The sequence below is a fragment of the Kogia breviceps genome, chromosome 4, assembly GCF_026419965.1.
Source record: "Kogia breviceps isolate mKogBre1 chromosome 4, mKogBre1 haplotype 1, whole genome shotgun sequence".
Taxonomy (NCBI): Eukaryota; Metazoa; Chordata; class Mammalia; order Artiodactyla; family Physeteridae; genus Kogia; species Kogia breviceps.
In genome coordinates, this window is record NC_081313.1 from 35,227,982 (window position 1) to 35,247,711 (window position 19,730).

At 44.3% G+C, this 19,730-nt stretch overlaps 1 protein-coding gene across 1 annotated transcript in view; it reads right to left on the minus strand.

Annotated features, from left to right (window-relative positions):
* The window catches only part of SELENOP (selenoprotein P), a 76,891-nt gene extending 60,916 nt beyond the window's left edge, over window positions 1-15,975 (minus strand). The window contains exon 1 of the mRNA XM_059060924.2: window positions 15,868-15,975. The gene's annotated coding sequence lies outside the window, so the exon portion shown is untranslated. The remainder of the gene's footprint in view (window positions 1-15,867) is intronic.
* Between the last annotated feature and the right edge of the window lie 3,755 nt (window positions 15,976-19,730).

Sequence of the window (19,730 nt, forward strand, 5' to 3'; positions counted from 1 at the left end):
CAGGTATCAGAAGGGCTTCCACTGGTTTAATCCATTTCTTGGAGGGGTCAGTCAGGTGGAGAGGTGAAGCACAGGCTACCTATCAATATACAGTAAGAGCCTTCAACAGACTGTTCTCACAAAGGCCAGTTAAGGCTGTGGGCAATGTAAGAACAAAAGCAAATTAAAAATAAGAGGCTTACAATGAGGTTATCACCTCACACCAGTCAGAATGGCCAGCATCAAAAAGTCTACAGACAGTAAATGCTGGAGAGGGTGTGGAGAAAAGGGAACCCTCCTGCACTGCTGGTGGGAATGTAAATTGATACAGCCACTATGGAGAACAGTATGGAGGTTCCTTAAAAAACTACAAATAGAACTACCATATGACCCAGCAATCCCACTACTGGGCATATACCCTGAGAAAACCATAATTCAAAAAGAGTCATGTACCACAATGTTCATTGCAGCACTATTTACAATAGCCAGGTCATGGAAGCAACCTAAGTGTCCATCAACAGATGAATGGATAAAGAAGATGTGGCACATACATACAATGGAATATTACTCAGCCATAAAAAAAGAATGAAAATGCCATTTGCAGCAATTTGGATGGACCTAAGTGAAGTAAGTCAGACAAAGAAAGAAATATATGATATCACTTACAGGTGAAATCTTAAAAAGTGATACAAATTAACTTATTTACAAAACAGAAATAGACTCACAGATATAGAAAACAAACCTATGGTTACCAAAGGGGGTGGAGAGGAGATAAATTAGGAGATTGGGATTAACATATACACACTACTATATATAAAAATAGGTAAATGACAAGGACCTACTGTATAGTACAGGGAACTACACTCAATATCTTGTACTAACCTATAATGGAAAAGAATCTAAAAAAGAATATATGTGTGTGTGTGTGTGTGTGTGTGTGTGTGTGCGTGTGTATAAACTGAATCGCTTTGCTGTACACTTGAAACCAACACATTGTAAATTAACTATACTTCAATAAAAAATATAAAAACAAGAAGCTTAATTCTCCCAGTTGAAAAGAAGGCAAGAGACATCTTCTCCTTCCCTTCTCTTAGAACATTTACTTTAGAAAACTTATCATTGTAAGTTCTTTCTCTGTCTCTTTGTAGTGTGTACAAATTTTTAAAACCTAAATAAGCCTCTTGTCAGTTTTCCGACCCAGGAATGTCTTTCTCAAGGACCTCTTGGAAATGGAAACATCAAGGAAGATAGGGCCCCAGTCCCTGTGAGAAGCTAGGAGCCCAACTTGAGTGGGTGCCTTGCTTTAAATTGTAAAACTTCATGTCATAAAGTTTGTTTCACCTTTAGGTAAAGCCAGTTAGCTAACACAGATGGTCATCCCAATTACCAGGTAAATTTAGGATGAACTGTGTGTGGTAAATGGTGTTAATTCCTCTTTCTGAGGACTAGTGTTATTTTTTTTTTTAATTTAACATCTTTATTGGAGTATAATTGCTTTACAATGTTGGGTTAGTTTCTGCTGTATAACAAGGTGAATCAGGACTACTTATTGTTTATCTAGAAGACATTTATGTAACAAGTTGTATCCACTTGACTTACCCTCTTATATAAGAGGGTAAGATTTCCTTCTGTCTTTACAATCTCTTAGTGGATTGCCTGGGATGGTCACTGCATTCTGGTTTAATGCTTATTCAATAATAAAACTGTTTTCTTTCTCCTCTGCCTTTGTGGAGAGGTTTTCTAGCTTGAAAGAAGATTTTGTTTTTAATTACATTTCGTCAACAGCAATTACGTCTGTACACCTCAGCAGTAATTACTTAGCCCGCCTCAGAGAATCACATAACACAAGATAGCCATTACTATGAACCGCTGAGGCAGAAATTGATCTGGAGAGAATTCAAATGGTGGCATGAGTCTCACAGAGCCACATAAACAAGCTGTAAATGTTATCATGTAGCCAACATGTTATATGATTGTGTTTTCCTCTATCAGATTTCTGTGAAACTTAAGGATAAGGGGCAGGAGATTAAAATGTTTCAGGTAAGTGTGCTATGGAGAATTCATGAAGACCAGAGGGCAGGAGGTTTTTTTTAAGTTACAAATTCTGGGTTGTTCAAGGGGATGGGTTAAATTATAAAAGAACATATTTATTTTAGAAACATTTTGAAAATAGAAAAGGGTCTACTACTCATGGAAAACTGTTGTTAACATTTAGATGCATATCTTTTCAGTCTTTTCTCCTTGCATAGTTTTGAGCTTGTTTTTGTTTTGTTTTTGTTGTATAGTTGCCATCAGACTGTGTATACAAGTATATACCTTGCTCTTCATTTTTCTTAACTACACATTGACATGGGTCTTCTTTCATGTTTCCAAAACTTCATTGTACCTGCTTGAAAATCAATTGAGTGAATGTAGTAATAATTTATTTAACCATTCCCCCATTGGGAACACTCGAGTTATTTTTAATTCTGGAATTTTTGAATACCAGAAATTAAACTGGGAAGAAAATACGCATGCAGAAAGCTAAATCTTAGAATATATTTACAGAAGTCAGGTGCTTTCACCAGCAATTTTCATTCTTTTCTAGTAAAAGGAATGAGTTTAGTATGTTTCTTGTAGTCACGATTTACTCATAAGAGAATGATCATGCATTTCTTGGGTATTGTTCTCCAGGTTCACAAAGCTGACTCTTCACAAATTTGACTTACTAGAGTGACATCTGGCGTTTTGATTTGATTTAACAATTCATTCCAGGGAAATCTTAAAATTTGCTGTCTCCAGTGGATGTCAGCAAAGCCCTAAAGCAGCCTCTCCAACCCTCCAGTGCATGCAAATCACATGGGAATCCTGATAAAATGCAAATTCTAATTCAGTAGGTCCAAGTGTCTAACCAGCTGCCAAGTGATGCCTGTGTTGGTGACCCTGGCTCTAAAGTGGTCCTGCTACCTTGCCTGCTGCATACTGGGATCACCGGGGAGGCTTAGGAATTTTTAAAGCTCCCCTGGATGATTCTACCGTGCAGCCAAGGTTGAGAACCACAGCTCTACTCACACCGCAACTGCAAAATGTATACATCACAGAGCTCCAGCCTGATAAGCAAGCGAGACTTTAGATACTGTCTTGTCCTCCCCAAAATTTCATTTGGTAGGTGAAGAAACTTAGCCCAAAGATGATAACACACTTGATCAAGGTCATACCATGGTTTTAGTTTAGTACAATTTCCACTAAAACATAAGATAACTGGGATATTCTAGTCTCATCCATAGGCTTTAATCATACTCTCTAATGGGATTCTTATGGCTAGGACCTCAGCTGAGGTCAGTCCATGTTAATTTACTTTTCTTGTGGAATGGAGATGTAGAGGGTGTGCTTGAGACTCTCCTCCTTCACAAACAGGACAGAGAAGGTAAAGAGAGAGAGAGCGAGAATAACTCCAGTAGATCCTCCCTTGTTAACCCCATCTTGAGAAGGAAGCACGTGGATGTGTCGTTTGCCCTTGAACTCTCACCGAGAACACAGCCCCACGGCCTGTAACAGTCCATACATCTCAAAAACGACACATCAGCGGCTTAGATTCAGTTTCACCAATAACTGGGGGGGGGGGGGGGGGGGGGGGGCGGAATAACACATGTGGAGCTCCTGAAGGCTGCATGATCAGGCCACCCAATTAGAAATTCACAGTGAAACGTCAGGACACAATGGGGATCTGAAGACCAGCCCAATATGCCCAGAAGAGTTGTTATGTTGGACCCAGTCAATGGGCTCCATTGCTTCTACCCAAGCTAAGTTCTCAGGCAAAAGTCAGTCCCTTCTGAGTGTCCCTGCTGGGAGCAGGGAGCAAGCTCTGTCCTCCAAGCCCTGTATCTTTGCTCTTAAAAATGAATTCTGAAAGCAGAACCACTCTGCAATATCTCTCAACGTTAGCAAGAGAAGATGCCTCCTTAGGCCCTTCCTCCCCCTCCAAGTGCTGCTCCATTTCTCAGCTCACTAGAGGTGTCTATACTTGTATCTTCCCTTCTTTACTTCTCATTGTGGTTTCAACCCACACTGATTTAAGTGTTCACCCCTACCACTTCCCTGAACTTGATCTTGTCCAGAAACCAGTGGTCTCGGTCTTAATTGACCTATTGAAGCATTGCTGAAGCAGATAATCACCCCCCTTCTCTTGAAAACTCTTCAGATATGACCCCTCCTCCTTCTTGCAACATCTCAGGGCTCAGCCTTCAGCTCTCTTAGGTATATGCTTTTCTCCCCTTGGATGGTCTCACTCACATCCAGGACTTTAAATACATCTAGACACTCAAGAATCTCAAATCCACACCTTTATCCCCGGTCTTTCCCCTAAATTCCCAGGCCATATCTCTAGCTGTCTATGTTTGGTGAGCGCCTCACCCTCATCAGCGCCCCCCCTTCCTCATTTCAATAAACATTCCCCCGGTTTGTTAGACTCAAAATATAGGAGACTCTTTTTCTCTTTCTGCCCACATCCTATTCATCAACTTGGATTCAAACTTACAAACCCACCACCTTTCACCACTTCCACTGCCACCATCTAGACCTAAGCAACCACCACTATCCACCTACATCACCGCAATAGTCCTACACCTGGACTCCCTGATTCCTTTTCCACTCCTCAGTGGTCAGGTCTCCAGAGAACAGCCAGAATGCTCTTCCTAGAACATAAATCAGATCTGTCTCACCCCTGCTTCAATGGCCTCTCATAATACTTTAAATAAACCCCAAACACCTTATCACATCCCATAAGGTCTAAAACATCTGGCTCTTGCCTATTTCTCCAGCTGCAACTCCTCTCATTCGCCGCCTCATTCCCTTCAGTTTGGCCAAACTATCCTGCTTGCTTTTCCTAGAACGAGCCAAGGGACTTCCCTGGTGGCGCAGGGGTTAAGAATCCACCTGCCAGGGGCTTCCCTGGTGGCGCAGTGGTTGAGAATCTGCCTGCCAATGCAGGGGACATGGGTTCGAGCCCTGGTCTGGGAAGGTCCCACGTGCCTCGGAGCAACTAGGCCCGTGAGCCACAACTACTGAGCCTGCGTGTCTGGAGCTTGTGCTCCACAACAAGAGAGGCCCACGTACTGCGATGAAGAGTGGCCCCCACTCGCCGCAACTAGAGAAAGCCCTCGCACAGAAACGAAGACCCAACACAGCCAAAAATAAATAAATAAATAAAATTTAAAAAAAAAAAAAAGAATCCACCTGCCAATGCAGGGGACACAGGTTCAAGCCCTGGTCCAGGAAGATCTCACATGCCGCGGAGCAACTAAAGCCCATGAGCCACAACTACTGAGCCTGCGCTCTAGAGCCTGTGAGCCATAACTGCTGAAGCCCACATGCCACAACTACTGAAGCCCACGTGCCTATAGCCCGTGCTCCACAACAAGAGAAGCCACTGCAATGAGAAGCCTGTGTACCACAACAAAGAGTAGCCCCTGCTCACTGCAACTAGAAAAAGCCCACACGCATCAATGAAGACCCAAAGCAGCCAAAAATAAATAAGTAAATAATTTTTTTTTTAATGGCCAAAAAAAAAAGAATGAGCCAAGCTGATTCTTGTGTTGGTTGGCCTTTCTGTCTGGAACATCCTTCTCCCTAGACATTCACAGGATTCATAGTCTCCCATGGTCCCAATCTGCTCAAATGTCACCTTCCCAAAGAGACTGTCCCTAACTCCTCTTTTTTTTTTTTTGCTGTACACGGGCCTCTCACCGTTGTGGCCTCTCCGGTTGCGGAGCACAGGCTCCAGACGCGCAGGCTCAGCAGCCATGGCTCACCGGCCCAGCCGCTCCGCGGCATGTGGGATCTTCCCGGACCGGGGCACAAACCCGTGTCCCCTGCATCAGCAGGCGGACTCTCAACCACTGCGCCACCAGGGAAGCCCCCTAACTCCTCTCTTAAATCACCACCCCCTCTGTCTCCTTACTCTCCATCCCACTTACACGTTTTTACATTCCTTCTTACATATATAATATGTCAGGAAAAGTATTTATTTATTGCTCTTTCTCCCTTGCTAGAATGCAAGCTCCATGAGGGCACAGAGATATTGAACTATGAAATTCTATATGCCCAGCACCTAGAACTGGGCCTGGCACCTAGTACGTGCTCAGTAAGTGTGAGGTGAATGAATGTGTGGAGGGCAGGTGACTTACTGGAAGACTGTCAGCAGGTGAAGGTGGGGACTTGGAAGGTAGGTCCCACGAGAAATGAACTCCCAGGCGACAAGTCTCCATCTCAGGAACTGACCTCCCCCTCTGATTTTCAGACATATTAAGTCCTTTTACTGAAATTTCACTTGGGGATTTCCAGGGACATGTGCATTAAACCAGTCTCTGAATAACGGCCGAAAGCCCAGATTTCACATAACGTTTTCAGAGAAAAACAGAAAGTAGAAGAAGCGGTCAGGCGACCAGCACAGTAGCAAAGGGCATGCGGGAAAGGGGACCTGGTATGTTTCAATGTGAGTTCATCCACGGATTTAACAAAGCAAAGCAATCTGCACCGGAAACTAGCAACAGATCACAAAGAGAAAACAAAAGCCCACTCAGCACGGAGGAACTGTCCCAGAGAGTAATAAATAAAAACAAACCCAAGTCTAATTTTTTTTAAATTTTGGTTTAAATTTTTAAACTTACATTAATATTTTAAGTAGTAAGGCTGACGGCTTTGGGCATCCACGTTTTATGCTGTTGTATGTTATCCACGTGGGGGGTAAGGCTGATTGTTACTGAGCAAAATACGAGGACACAGAATGGTGTCTCTGCTGCTGAACAGTCACAGGTGACATGCTGGCTGCTGCCAACGAGGATGCAAGAGACAGGCCTGCCATCAGAGTGTCTCGGCACAGCCAAGGTGTGAACTAACCCGAATGGAGACCAGACTGTTATGAGGCACTGTCATGACTCGCGACGCTGGATCGGACGCCTCACCTCCAACTCCAGTGACCTCTCCTCACCACGTCCCCTGCCTCTCCCTGCCAGGAACCTCTGCCTTCTGATGTAATATCTAGCCCGTATCTTCCCTCCAATTACCCTGATTTCTTCAATGCCCTGATTCCCCACACAAAGGCACAAAAGTCTCTTTGCTGATTTTTCTTTTTTTTTTTTTTTTTTGTGGTACGCGGGCCTCTCACTGTTGTGGCCTCTCCCATTGCGGAGCGCAGGCTCCGGACGCGCAGGCTCAGCGGCCATGGCTCACGGGCCCAGCCGCTCCGCGGCACGTGGGATCCTCCCGGACCGGGGCACGAACCCGTGTCCCCTGCATCGGCAGGCGGATTCTCAACCACTGCGCCACCAGGGAAGCCCGCTGGTTTTTCTAATAAGATATCTCTTCCGTAAAGTAATGAATACCTCCTGGTCTAGATCTGGGCTGCCCAGTATAGTAACCACTAGCCACATGTGGCTATGTAAATCTGACTTAAATAGAATTTAAAGTGTAGTTCCTCTCGCGGGGGGGGGGGGTGGGGGGGGGGGGTCCCTGGCAGTCCAGTGGTTAGGACTCAGCGCTTTCACTGAGGTGGCCCAGGTTCAATCCCTGGTCGGGGAACTAAGATCTCGCTAGCTGCGCGGCACGGCCAAAAAATAATATAAAATTTTTTTTTTAATATATAGTTCCTCTGTCACACTACCCACATTTCAAGTGCTCACTCTCCATGTATGGCTGGTGGCTACTGTCCTGCACAGACACAGAATATCTCCACCATCTCAGAAACTTCCATTAGACAGCCCTGGTCTGGTTTAAATGGCAGTAAATGTATGGAGTAAAAGGACCAAAAAAATAATAAATTGAAATGTTACTCTGCTACAGTGAGGGATTAAAAAGAACTGAAGGCATTATCCTGAAGAATGCCAGAATTTAAGTAGACCAGAAACCTGACATTAGTGAATGACAAAGGATAGCTAGTGGGGCAGAAAGAAAAGCATGACAATGTGATATCACAGACACCAGGGAAAGAAGACATTTCCAGAAATGTCCCTGTGCCACCAGGGAAGCCCCCTAACTCCTCTCTTAAATCACCACCGCCTCTGTCTCCTTACTCTCCATCCCACTTACACGTTTTTACATTCCTTCTTACATATATAATATGTCAGGAAAAGTATTTATTTATTGCTCTTTCTCCCTTGCTAGAATGCAAGCTCCATGAGGGCACAGAGATATTGAACTATGAAATTCTATATGCCCAGCACCTAGAACTAGGCCTGGCACCTAGTACGTGCTCAGTAAGTGTGAGGTGAATGAATGTGTGGAGGGCAGGTGACTTACTGATATCATTACAAGATAATGATTGAAAAGTAGACGTTGGATACAGTGACTAGGAAAAGATTTTGGTGGCACTGCAAATAGAACTTTCTGAGAAGTTTGGGGGGGTGTAAGCCAGGCTGTAATGGGTAGAAATGCGACTAGGAAAGGGAGAAAAAAGATGAGGGCAAATATAGACAACTATTTTTAAAAACTGGTTATGAATTACAGGAGAAATGGGAAAGTTAGAGGGGGATATGCAGTTCAGAGTAAGTTTTTAAGGAAAGAATGTGAGTATGTTACAAGTTAATGGGAGAACTGTGCTTCTAAGCAGAGCACGGTAAATCTTGCAGGCCAATGTTTCCACCGTAAGAATCGGAAAAAGCTGGAAATGTAAAAATATTTGCAGGGGATTCAGAGCTGTAGAATCGAAGAAAACTACATGAGCTAAAATTCCGGGGAAAAAAGAAGTGTTCTGAGATGAGCTTGTGAGCTCATTGTGTCAGCCACAACCCTCAAAACACACACACTCACACCCCACAGGGAAATTTATCATTTCCAGGTGGAGCAAACAGACTCAATCTTGGCTCAGGCCAAGGGCCTCTACAGGGAAAACAGGAGGACTAAAATGACAAATGGAAAATCTGATGTGCCTCAAATACTTAGGCTTTTCTTTCGAAGTGACAGTTACCAAGTTCTGGGGCTGAACGAGAGGCTGGGGAGTTGGCCAGAAAGCTTCTAAAAGGCAGAATGACTTATGCCATTTAGGCAACGAGACCCGTGAGCAGGGAAGACCATTATCAAGCCCATGGCTACCCTCTCCCTCAAGACATCTGACAGGAGCTGCGCGAAGCAGGGGGCGCTGGAGCAGGGGTGAGAACTTGTGAAGAACAGACCTGGATCTCCCTGTCTTTAGGGCTGCAAATGGAGACGAGCATGCCTCTTAATGTAAGGGACAGAATGGCCTCTTCCGAGAAAATGGGGCACAGACAGACTGCAACCCAGCTTCAATTTTCCTCCAACACTGAAAAGCCCTCATTCCCTCTGCCGAAGAGAGGAGAAGGGGACCCTCTCGGGTGGAGGTTCTACTCACCTTTCTTTTTTCTGTGCTGTTTGGTACACAATCAACTGATATGTAATAAGGCAAGAAAATATCTATAATTAAGTGGAAAAAAAAACACATAATAGAACTAAACCCACAGATGACTAGATATTGATGTTAACAGAAAAAAGGAAAACAGTAAAATCAATATATATCATATTAAATAAATAAGTCCAGTTTGTTTTCATCCCTAGTGTAAACACTAAAAATATATAAATAACGTATGTAATAACCAATATACAATATATAACCAATAATCTGTAATAACCAAAATATAATATATAGCCAACAAGTCAATAAAGAAAATAATGGAAAAATTAAAATATTTGGATATTCCAAAGGAAGATAAGAAACGAAGAGAAATGGAACATAAAACCTATGGGCCAAATAGAAAACAAATACGAAGCTGGTAGATATAAACCTAATTATATCTAATTATGTCAGTTCATCACCAAGGCCTATTTTATGTGTTATACTCGCCTGTGGCTTCTTCTCTACTCCCACCATTATTGCCCAAATTCAAATCTGCATAACCAGTCACCTAGACTATTTCGAGAAGCCCCTAACAACTGTCCATGCTTCTCCTATGGCCTCTTCCAATACACCCCCCTTAGAAACACCACCATAACTTTTCTGATGTGAATGTGACCATGTCCTCCCCCCTTCTGCTTAAAATGTTTCCGTGGTTCCCATCAACTAAAGGAAGACATCACAGATTGAAGATCCCCTGAATATTCTGCCTTTCTAGAAGAAATCAAAGGGTCCAAGAATACTTGTGTTGAATTATTCTGTGACAACAATTTCCCAAAGAATTGTGCTTTTAGAGCAGGGGGTTTCCAGTTTGCTCTTCCCCATTAGTCCCTGTTTCCTGCCTAGCTCGAGAGCCAAATATCAGTTTGCTTTTTAGCATCACCCTTATACAGTTTTTTAGGGCCTATGAATGAGGGGAGAAATATTGCTCTGGATTTCTGTTCCTAATAAAAGTGATAAAAAGAGAGACAGGGCAGTGTGTTTTGAGAACACAGGGAAGAGAACCTATTCCTTCAAAGACCCGTTCCTGCAGGTGTAATGTGTACACTGTCAGCCTGCTTTCCTCCTTGGAAACATTGTCTGCCTGCCCCTATGGGCATGGCTCCTTAATAGAGCTCACAGGCTCTGAGCAACTGGACTTCCACCTCAGTCCCCATCTTTGTCCTCTGCCACACCAAGCCTGGGTCCTTATGCTCCCTAAAATAATGAACTTATCATAGGAGGTCACCTACCCATCCACGTTGCTCTGTTACTTTGTGCCTTTCCCACGCTGTTCTCCTTAATTAAATGATAATCAATTCAGATGTCATCTGCTCCGAGAATCTTCCTTGAGTGTTCTCCCTGAAGCTGGGTCCTTCTCCATCTTCCCCAACATCTATTTAACACTTTGTCTTTATATGTAGCAGAATATACTGTAATCGCCTTTGTGTTTTCTTCCCTGCTGGTTTATGAGTGCCTTGATATCTGTCTCGTCTTTGTAGCTCCAAGGCCCAGCACAGGGAAGGACACTTCATCTTCTAATAAGTGTTATTGAAATGACATGAAAAGAAATCATTTGTACTCAAAATGTTTTGTCCCTGTCTCACCCCACCACAAAACCTAAAGATTTTGAAAGTAGATACTGTCTTAATAACACTCTACTAATTAGTATACTTTTAATTGGAAACATTTTCCAAAGTTTTCTTTTTTTTTTTTTTTTTGCGGTATGCGGGCCTCTCACTGCTGTGGCCTCTCCCGTTGCGGAGCACAGGCTCCGGACACGCAGGCCTAGCGGCCATGGCTCACGGGCTTGGTTGCTCCGCGGCATGTGGGATCTTCCTGGACCAGGGCACGAACCCGTGTCTCCTGCATCGGCAGGCGGATTCTCAACCACTGCGCCACCAGGGAAGCCCCAAAGTTTTCTTATACCAGTTATCTCGAAACGTACACTTGCTATGTTATCCACCCTCCTTACTCAGGGCATTAGGAATCCGGCCTGGTCCAATGGCTCCGCCTGGTGGCAACATCGAGGAACTGTTCGACTGCCTTGAAAGCAGCCACAGAACTCGGGAATGTTACTTGATTTAACTCTTGCCTTCCTCTTCTAGGAAACCATGATCAGCTGCCTTGAAGAAGAATCTGTGGCAAGTGGGCCCTGAACCTCTCCTTACAGGCAAAGAGTGAGGACATTTTTGTTCCCAAGGAAGAAGAGGGAATCCCCATATTGTGGTTTGGGAGCTGGATATATTGGGAAGGTGTGAGTGGATCTTAAGTGGGAAAAATTTTAAGACACAAACTTAAGCATTCTCTTAGATGCCCTCAACTAGCCTCCTTTCTCCTTCTTGGCTGGCATGCCACTTTGGGTCTTGGGTGAAACACAAGCCCACCAAGTATGGAATCTAACATACTGAAAAGCCTGGAAGACTGGGACGAAACAACCCCAGTGCGAGAGAGTTAGCTTCCTGAAAGGGAAAACTTGACCAATGAGAAATGGAGACACCATTCTTTCTTCGGCAGACCATCCAAGGTGTTGTTTCTCCCCACAGTCCAGCCGGAGAAGTCCTAAGCCAAGTCCCCCAACCTGCTGGGTCATCTGCTGTGTGTCTTCCCCACTCCTGGTGAAGGCAGAGGCAGCAATGATAACGTCCCATCACCTTGTTTACTGTCTTCCCTTTCCTCTCTTTCTTTCTTCCCTCATAATCACCAGAGCTTGCACAACCCAAATGAACTGTTGGCGTCTTAATTCTTGCTTCAGCCTCTACTTTCTAGGGAAACCAGGTTAAGACAGTCAGTGTGTTTCTTAACTCTCTGTATCCCTCTCTTTATCTGTAACAGCTTTTTTCTCTTTTACGGTGATATTTACTAAAGAAATTCCATTGTAATTTCCTGTGAAATACTCCACATTCTTCATCTGACTAATTGCCTTCCCAGGGTGCCACTTTCTTAATCAGTAGCTAGACCGGAAGTTGGATTCGACTCACGTTTGAGTTTTTTTGGCAAGAATGCCTAATAAATGGTGCTGCATACACCTATTGTATTACTTCAAGAGGTACATGTGGTCCGGTTGTCCCCTTTGGGTAAAGTTAAAATTGATGATCGGTTTCAGGCCAACCCATTTATTCCAAAGTTCCCCATCAGACTTTCACCTAATGGCTTTAGGAGCTGTTGACTGATATTGTCTAGATCCATTATTGAAAATTACAAAATGGTAATATAGTAATTTTAACATGCCACCTTTACTAGTTGGACTTCTTATAAAAGAAGGAACACTTCCTTATCAACTATATGTTTACCCTGAAATTTGGCTTGTGAAGAAAAATCAGGACAAACATTTATTTACCAGTTTCCTAATAACTATTTGGTGTGTTTAAAAACTTCCAATTTTGTGCAATGAGTTATTTTGTAATATCATTATGAATTTTCACATATTCGATATGTTGCAACCCATTGGCAGGTAGATCAAGAGGAATCAGCGGGGGATATTGAATTGAAGAGTCATCAGCGGGCTTCCCTGGTGGCGCAGTTGTTGAGAGTCCGCCTGCCGATGCAGGGGACACGGGTTCGTGCCCCGGTCTGGGAGGATCCCACGTGCCGCGGAGCGGCTGGGCCCGTGAGCCGTGGCCGCTGAGCCTGCGCGTCCGGAGCCTGTGCTCCGCAACGGGAGAGGCCACAACAGTGAGAGGCCCGCGTACAGCAAAAAAAAAAAAAAAAAAAAAAAAAAGAGTCATCAGAAAGGTCAGGGAAAGCTGGTATACAAATGTTCAGCCAATTGAAAATATTTCAAGGAGGAAAAAGTAAACAGCTGGGTCAAATGCTACAGAGAGGCCAAGTAGGATGAGAACTTGAAGCTGGTAATCATGAACTTAAAGTTGGGTCAGTGAGCATGGTGGTGTGTTTTCCTTCAGGCATTTTTGGCTGTGAAGGTACAGGCATGATTAGAGAGATGAACTTAACCAGGGTCATGGTTTCACCAAGTACAAGATGGTAAAGGGGCAAAGATGTTGAGGGTTTACACGAGAGTGCAGATATAATAATTAACCATGGAATTTAAGTTGGGTAAAGAGAAGACATGAGGGGAGAAAGTAAAAAGGTGTAGAATTAAGAAATTAAAGGCCCTTGTGGGGTCGAAACTGTAGGAGTTCAGGTACTTGAGAAAAACGAGCTGGAAAAACAGAAGGAGATGGCCAGAGGGTGAGATGTTTAAAAGTGAGAGTATGGAAGCATTGAAGTTAGCGAGTCTTAGAAACTGCCAAAGGTATGACTGATACACAATTATGAGAGAAGAGGACATCAAGGAACAGACCAGGTAGATTAGCTTCCAGTTGCTGCTGTGACAAAAAAAAATACCACAAACTTCGTGGCTTAAAACAACACGAATGTATCACCTTATGGTTCTAGAGATCTTAAGTCTTAAATAAAGGTGTCAATGGGGCTGCATTTCTCCTGGAGGCTCTAGGGAAGAATCCGTTTATTTGTTTTTTCCAGTTTCTACAGGTCACCTGCATTCCTTAGCTCATGACCACTTCCCCCATTGTCAAGGCCAACAGCAAGCATCTTCAGATCTCTCTGATCCTTTCAACTTCCTCTTATACGGACTCTTGTGATTACATTGAGCCTACCAGATAATCCAGGATGTTCTATTCTCAAGATCCTTAATGTAATCATATGTACAAAGTCCCTTTTTGCCATGTAAGGTAACATTCACAGGCCCTGAGGATCAGGACATGGACATCTCTGGAGGCCATTATTCTGTCTACCACACGGGGTGTCACAGCTCATGACACATTAATACAGGTAAGACTGCTACACTAGTACTTGTGGAGATAATTCTCTCTCCTGCCCTCCTCCCAAAAGATGCTGCCTGGGTCTAGAATTCTAAATGAAATAAGTTTTATTAATATGGTCTCTGAAATTTCATTTCTGTCAGTACAATTATATACATTTTAAACTATTGATATGGAAAGTTTTTAGACTAGTGAATGTAACTTTTTAAAAACCATTTAATTGAGGTATGATTGACATACAAAAACCAACACATATTTAATATATGCAACTTGATCAGTTTGGAGGTAAGTGTACATTGGTAAAAGCACAATCATGCCACAAATATATCACCTCCAAAAGTTTCCTCTCACTCCCTTATTTTTTGCATGTGACAAGGACACAAAGTAAGTTCTTGCTTAGCAAAATTTTAAGTGTAAACCAGTATTGTTCACTACAAGCACGAGGGAGAACCGGAAGCAGGGATGAGAGAGAAAGGAAAGCAGAAGACACGGGGGCTTCTCAGGGTCCCCCTGAGCTTTGCGTTTTAGTCTAAAATCACTCCCTTCCCCATCAGGGCATTCTAGTTCCTTCTCTCTTTCTCTCTCCCCAGCACCTCTTTTACAGCCGCACCTTTTGAAATCCTCCTTCATATACACTCTTAGCTCCAAAGACTCCAGCCAAAGGCGCATCAAGACTTTGTGGAAAAGAAAGCTTATATAACGGTGGGGGGGGGGGGGGCTTTAAGAAAGACGGGGGAAAAAATCTCAATTTTGCAAATTTTACACTCCCTGAAAGCTAAAGTCTCATGAGCTTCAAGGTGAATCTTCCTCACGCTCCAACCTATGAATGTTAAAGGATCTGAATGTTCCTTTCCCGCGGCATCCTTTTCGGGCGAGGATGGAAAACGCCAAGGAGGGCGATCCGAGAAAGGAACATGCACTGGAAAAGAATAAAGGAGACGGTGGGGAAGGAAGAGGGTGAATATTCCAACCTCTCGCAAAACCTCTCGCAAAACCTCTCGCAAAGCTTAATTTCTGCCGAAAGCCGCCCCCACGAAGAGCTGCCCCTTTCTAGAGAAGCTTCTGCCCTCCGGCTTCACCTGCTCACCCCACCTCAGGTCCGCCGGTGCTCCGACGCTCGCTGTCCACTAGGTGGCCCCTCGTGGCCCCCAATCCCCGGGGATTTGGGGGAATAGCGCGGAGCCACCCCGTCCCCACCCTCGCCCCCCGCACCCTGAGCCAGCGCAGCCCCCGGGGGGCCCCAAAGCGACAGGAACCCCCGCTCTCTTCCTGCGGCGCTACTCTTCCGTGGGCCCGTGGAGGAGAGAGGCCAGCGGCTCCGGCCATCTGGGTGGGTGATAAACGGAAGCCGAGGGAGCGGGGACGGACGAAGAGCGGGAGAAACCAGGAGACGCGCTGCGCTGCGGCGCCGAGTGCGCAGGGGCCGGAGCGGCGGAAACCCAGCCCGCTCCGCGAGCCGCGCGCCCTAGGCGTGCCCAATCCAGAGCGTGGCCCGGCCACCTCCCTGTTCCAGCTGCTCATGGCTAGAGCCCTCTGAGAGGAGGAACTTTTCCGGCCCTTATAGGCCTTTTAGCGTCGGGCCCCCTCACCGACCCCGAAGCTTCCTGCTCCGGTTCCGGGCAGCCACCCCGCGCCCCCAACCACCCCCGCCCCGCATGCCTTCCCCGCCACGCCGGGAGCATGGAGGGCGCCATCCGCCTCCCAGTTACCCGCTGCGGATCCCGGTCTCCCCCCTGTACCCACCGAGAACTTGTGGAGCCTGGGGAAGAGACTGCACCTCATCCTTCCGAGGCCGGCGGGGAGAACACATCACGCATCACCCCAACAACCAAGGTGCAGAGGCGAAAGGAGGCAGCGGCACAGGCCTGCGGCAGGAGCAGCCGCCGGGGCCCCACGCCCGCCCCCTCTCCAGCGCGGAAGGCGCGGTTACAGCAACACAGCCTCAGATTAAGGGTTGGACTCCTAGGTCGGTTCGCTAACGAAAGAAAGAATCATTATTGAATGTGCCTGAGTCCCTACAGGTGGTATCATTTAATCCTCACTAGAAAGAAACTTATTATCCACATGTATCAAGTAAGAAAACCTGCTAGGAGAGGTTAGATTATTTTAATTTACCCAAAGTCCTACAGCTGGTGAGAGGCAGAGTTGGAATTTGCAGGTCTATTTCCAGAAGTTATTTGTTATATTTAACTCATATTAATCCCTGTGGTAACCCTTTTTAGTATTACAAAAATAATATGTACTCATTATGAAAAACATGGAAAATGAAAACAGACTAAAGAAAAAAGTAAATGACCTATAATTTCAACAGGTACTAACACCACTGTTGGTTGACATTTTCATATATTTGTCTCATATATATGAATATTTGTGGAAATGCATGTAATACATAAATATTTAAAAATTAAGCTCATTCTCTATATTTTGTACCATTAGCACTTAACATTAAAGGGTCAGTTTTGATATTTTCCTAGGAATTTTTTATTTCAAATCTACTGACAGTAAATTTATTTCAAATTTAAAAACAGTTGAGACAGACACAAATTCAGTATTCTTTAAAATGTTGATAAGAATAGTCAATGAAAACTGCTCAGTAAGCTAAAGGGTAAAAGTAGGGCTTCCCTGGTGGCACAGTGGTTGAGAACCCGCCTGCCGATGCAGGGGACACAGGTTTGTGCCCCGGTCTGGGAAGATCCCACATGCCGCGGAGCGGCTGGGCCCGTGGGCCATTGCCGCTGAGCCTGTGCATCCGGAGCCTGTGCTCTGCAACGGGAGAGGCCACAGCAGTGAGAGGCCCACGTACCGCAAAAAAAAAAAAAAAAAAAAAAAAAAAAAAAAAAAAAAAAAAAAAAAAAACCACACAAAAAAAAACACAGGTAAATTGGCTTTTCATTATGCAAATTGATCTAGAGGTAAAGAATAAGTAGAAGATGGATAGTTTTAAATGAGTGTTTTTCAGCTATATAAAGGGGTACTGGAGACAAATCTTGGACTGTGTAACCCACATTTTGATTTTTAATTTTCTACTTTTGGTTTTCCCTATGAAAGCAACTCCAGGAATTGCAACTAGTAAGAATGATTCCATAATGGAATGGCCCAATTACCCCCTCAATTCCATCAATTCTGGCATTTTAAAATCAATGTCACCAAAGAGCAATGTCAACACCCCCCATGACAACCCACAAAAACAGTGGAGTAAGTCCAAGGAGAATTCAGGGCTGTGGCTGAAGGGGATCACCCAGCTTGGGGTAATAAGGCAGTGCCCACTGGCCCAGAAGATTCCTGGGATAGGGCTAATGACGCCTGAGGCTCTGCCTCCTCAACTGCAGAATTCCAAGCCCGGTTTCTACAGGAAAAGCACAGCTGTGCCATAGCTTTGTCTCCAGGCCTAAAGCAGCAGTGTGTCTGGGCTAAGAGATAAAATGAAGTTTGTTCCAGGCCTCTTAAAGTGTCAGGAATCAAAAAAGGGCAGAATGGTGGGAAATTGGACCATCCTAGATGATATTTTTCAAAGTTGAATTGACTGTAGTATGGGTTGCAGCAGAAGCAGAGTTGGAAAAAAACTTCAGTAAAGGGCCTGGTAAAGAAAGGTCATTTGGGGGCAATTATTCACAGCTTCTAATCATGCTATAAAGTCTGCTCCAGACTATTCATGGTGTCTACTTCTCATGGCATTTCTTCCAGGTAGCACTTGTCTGATTTTTTGCACGAAGTTCAGTTCACAGTACTAGTTAATGCTGGGCCAAGAGTGGAATTCAAGTCTCCAAGCAGCCTTATTCTAGCAAGAGGGAGCGACCTGGTACTTAGGTTGGGCAGTGGGGAGAGGTAAGAGAAAGGCAGGTGGAAAAACATGAACCCCTCTCTCTCTAAGATGGACTTACATCTACCTATTTTCATTTTCTACTTTTGAACATCCCAATAAAAAGGCACAGATTTTTTTTTTAAGTGCAAGTGAGCAAAATTACAAGATCCTGAGCTCTGGGATTCAAACTATCTGAGTGCAAGTATGGATCCCAGATCTTTCTCAGCTTATGATGGGATTCCATTCTGAGAAACCCATTGCAAGTTGAAAATATTGTAAGTCAAAAATACACTTAATACATCTCACCTACCAAACATCATAGCCTAGCCCAGCCTACTTTAAATGTGCTCAAAACACTTACATTGACTTACAGTTGAGCAAAATCATATAACACAAAGCCTATTTTATAATAAAGTATTGAACAGCTGGTGCAGTCTATTGAATGCTGTACTGAAAGTGAAAAACAGAATGGTTGTGGGCTTCCCTGGTGGCACAGTGGTTGAGAGTCTGCCTGCCGATGCGGGGGACGCGGGTTCGTGCCCCGGTCTGGGAGGATCCCGCGTGCCGCGGAGCGGCTGGGCCCGTGGGCCGTGGCCCCTGGGCCTGCGCGTCCGGAGCCTGCGCTCCGCAATGGGAGAGGCCACAGCAGTGAGAGGCCCGCATACTGCAAAAAAAAAAAAAAAAAAAAAAACAGAATGGTTGTAAGGGTACAGGATGGTTGTAAGTGCATTGGTTGTTCACCCGCGTGACTGCATGACTCGGAGCTGTGCCGCCACTGCCCGGCATCATGAGGGTATCGCGTGGCATACTGCTGTCCCAGCAAAAGATCAAAATTTGACATCTGAAGTGTGGTTTCTAAAGCATGTGTATTGCTTTTGCACCTTTATGAAGTCAAAAAATTGTGTCATACCATCGTAAGTCTGAACCTGCCTCAGAGAGTTAACAGGTAAATTGCTTTCCAAAATGCCAGCTACAAAGAAAGTGCTCAATAAGTATCTTGCCATTTCTTAAGGTAGAAACGTAGGAACAATGAAGAATAAATGCCCCCCAAAAAAGAGTAGCTGTTAAAGAGTTTTAGTGTGTTCTTGCTGTGAAAGGATAATTTTGAGTTTTTAAATCAAATATACCATGAAATTACTTTACAATTCGTATGTTGATAGTTAATTTCTAATCCTCTGCTTTCAGAAACATTGATGGAAACAAATATAGTTTTCCTCTATTTTGTGTATAGATTGACCACACCTTTTTTCCTAATGGACTAATACTGTCCATTAAACATAGTCAAATTCAATTAACAGACATAGAGATTAAAAGACATACAGTATCTACTTTATCCTGGGCACCCAAAAAATGAGTGCAGCCTGGTTCCCATCCTCCTTACACTCCCAGTCTAGTTGGAGAGCCAGGCAAGAAACACCAGGACCCCATAGGGTTGAGTTAAAGACCAAAAAGACCATATTGAATGCTCATGAAATCTTCTATAATGGCTCATATTTCATGATGTGTACTGAGGATGAAATAATAAAAGATGTTTTTTAACCTAAGAATTTAGAGGAAGGAATCCAAGAAGGCAGTTTAGACCCCCACAAAGTGGCAGCAATTAGAAGCTTAGGCAACAGGAGAGGGAGGTGGCCCAAGATGGTGCAGTAGGAAGACCCTGAATTCACCTCCTCCCATGGACACACCAGCATGTCTACTTACAGAGCTGCTATCTATGAGAACAACCTGAAGGCTAATAGAAAAAACCTTTCCAACTAAAGATATAAAGAAGGAACCACAATGAGATGGATAGGAGGCACAGAGA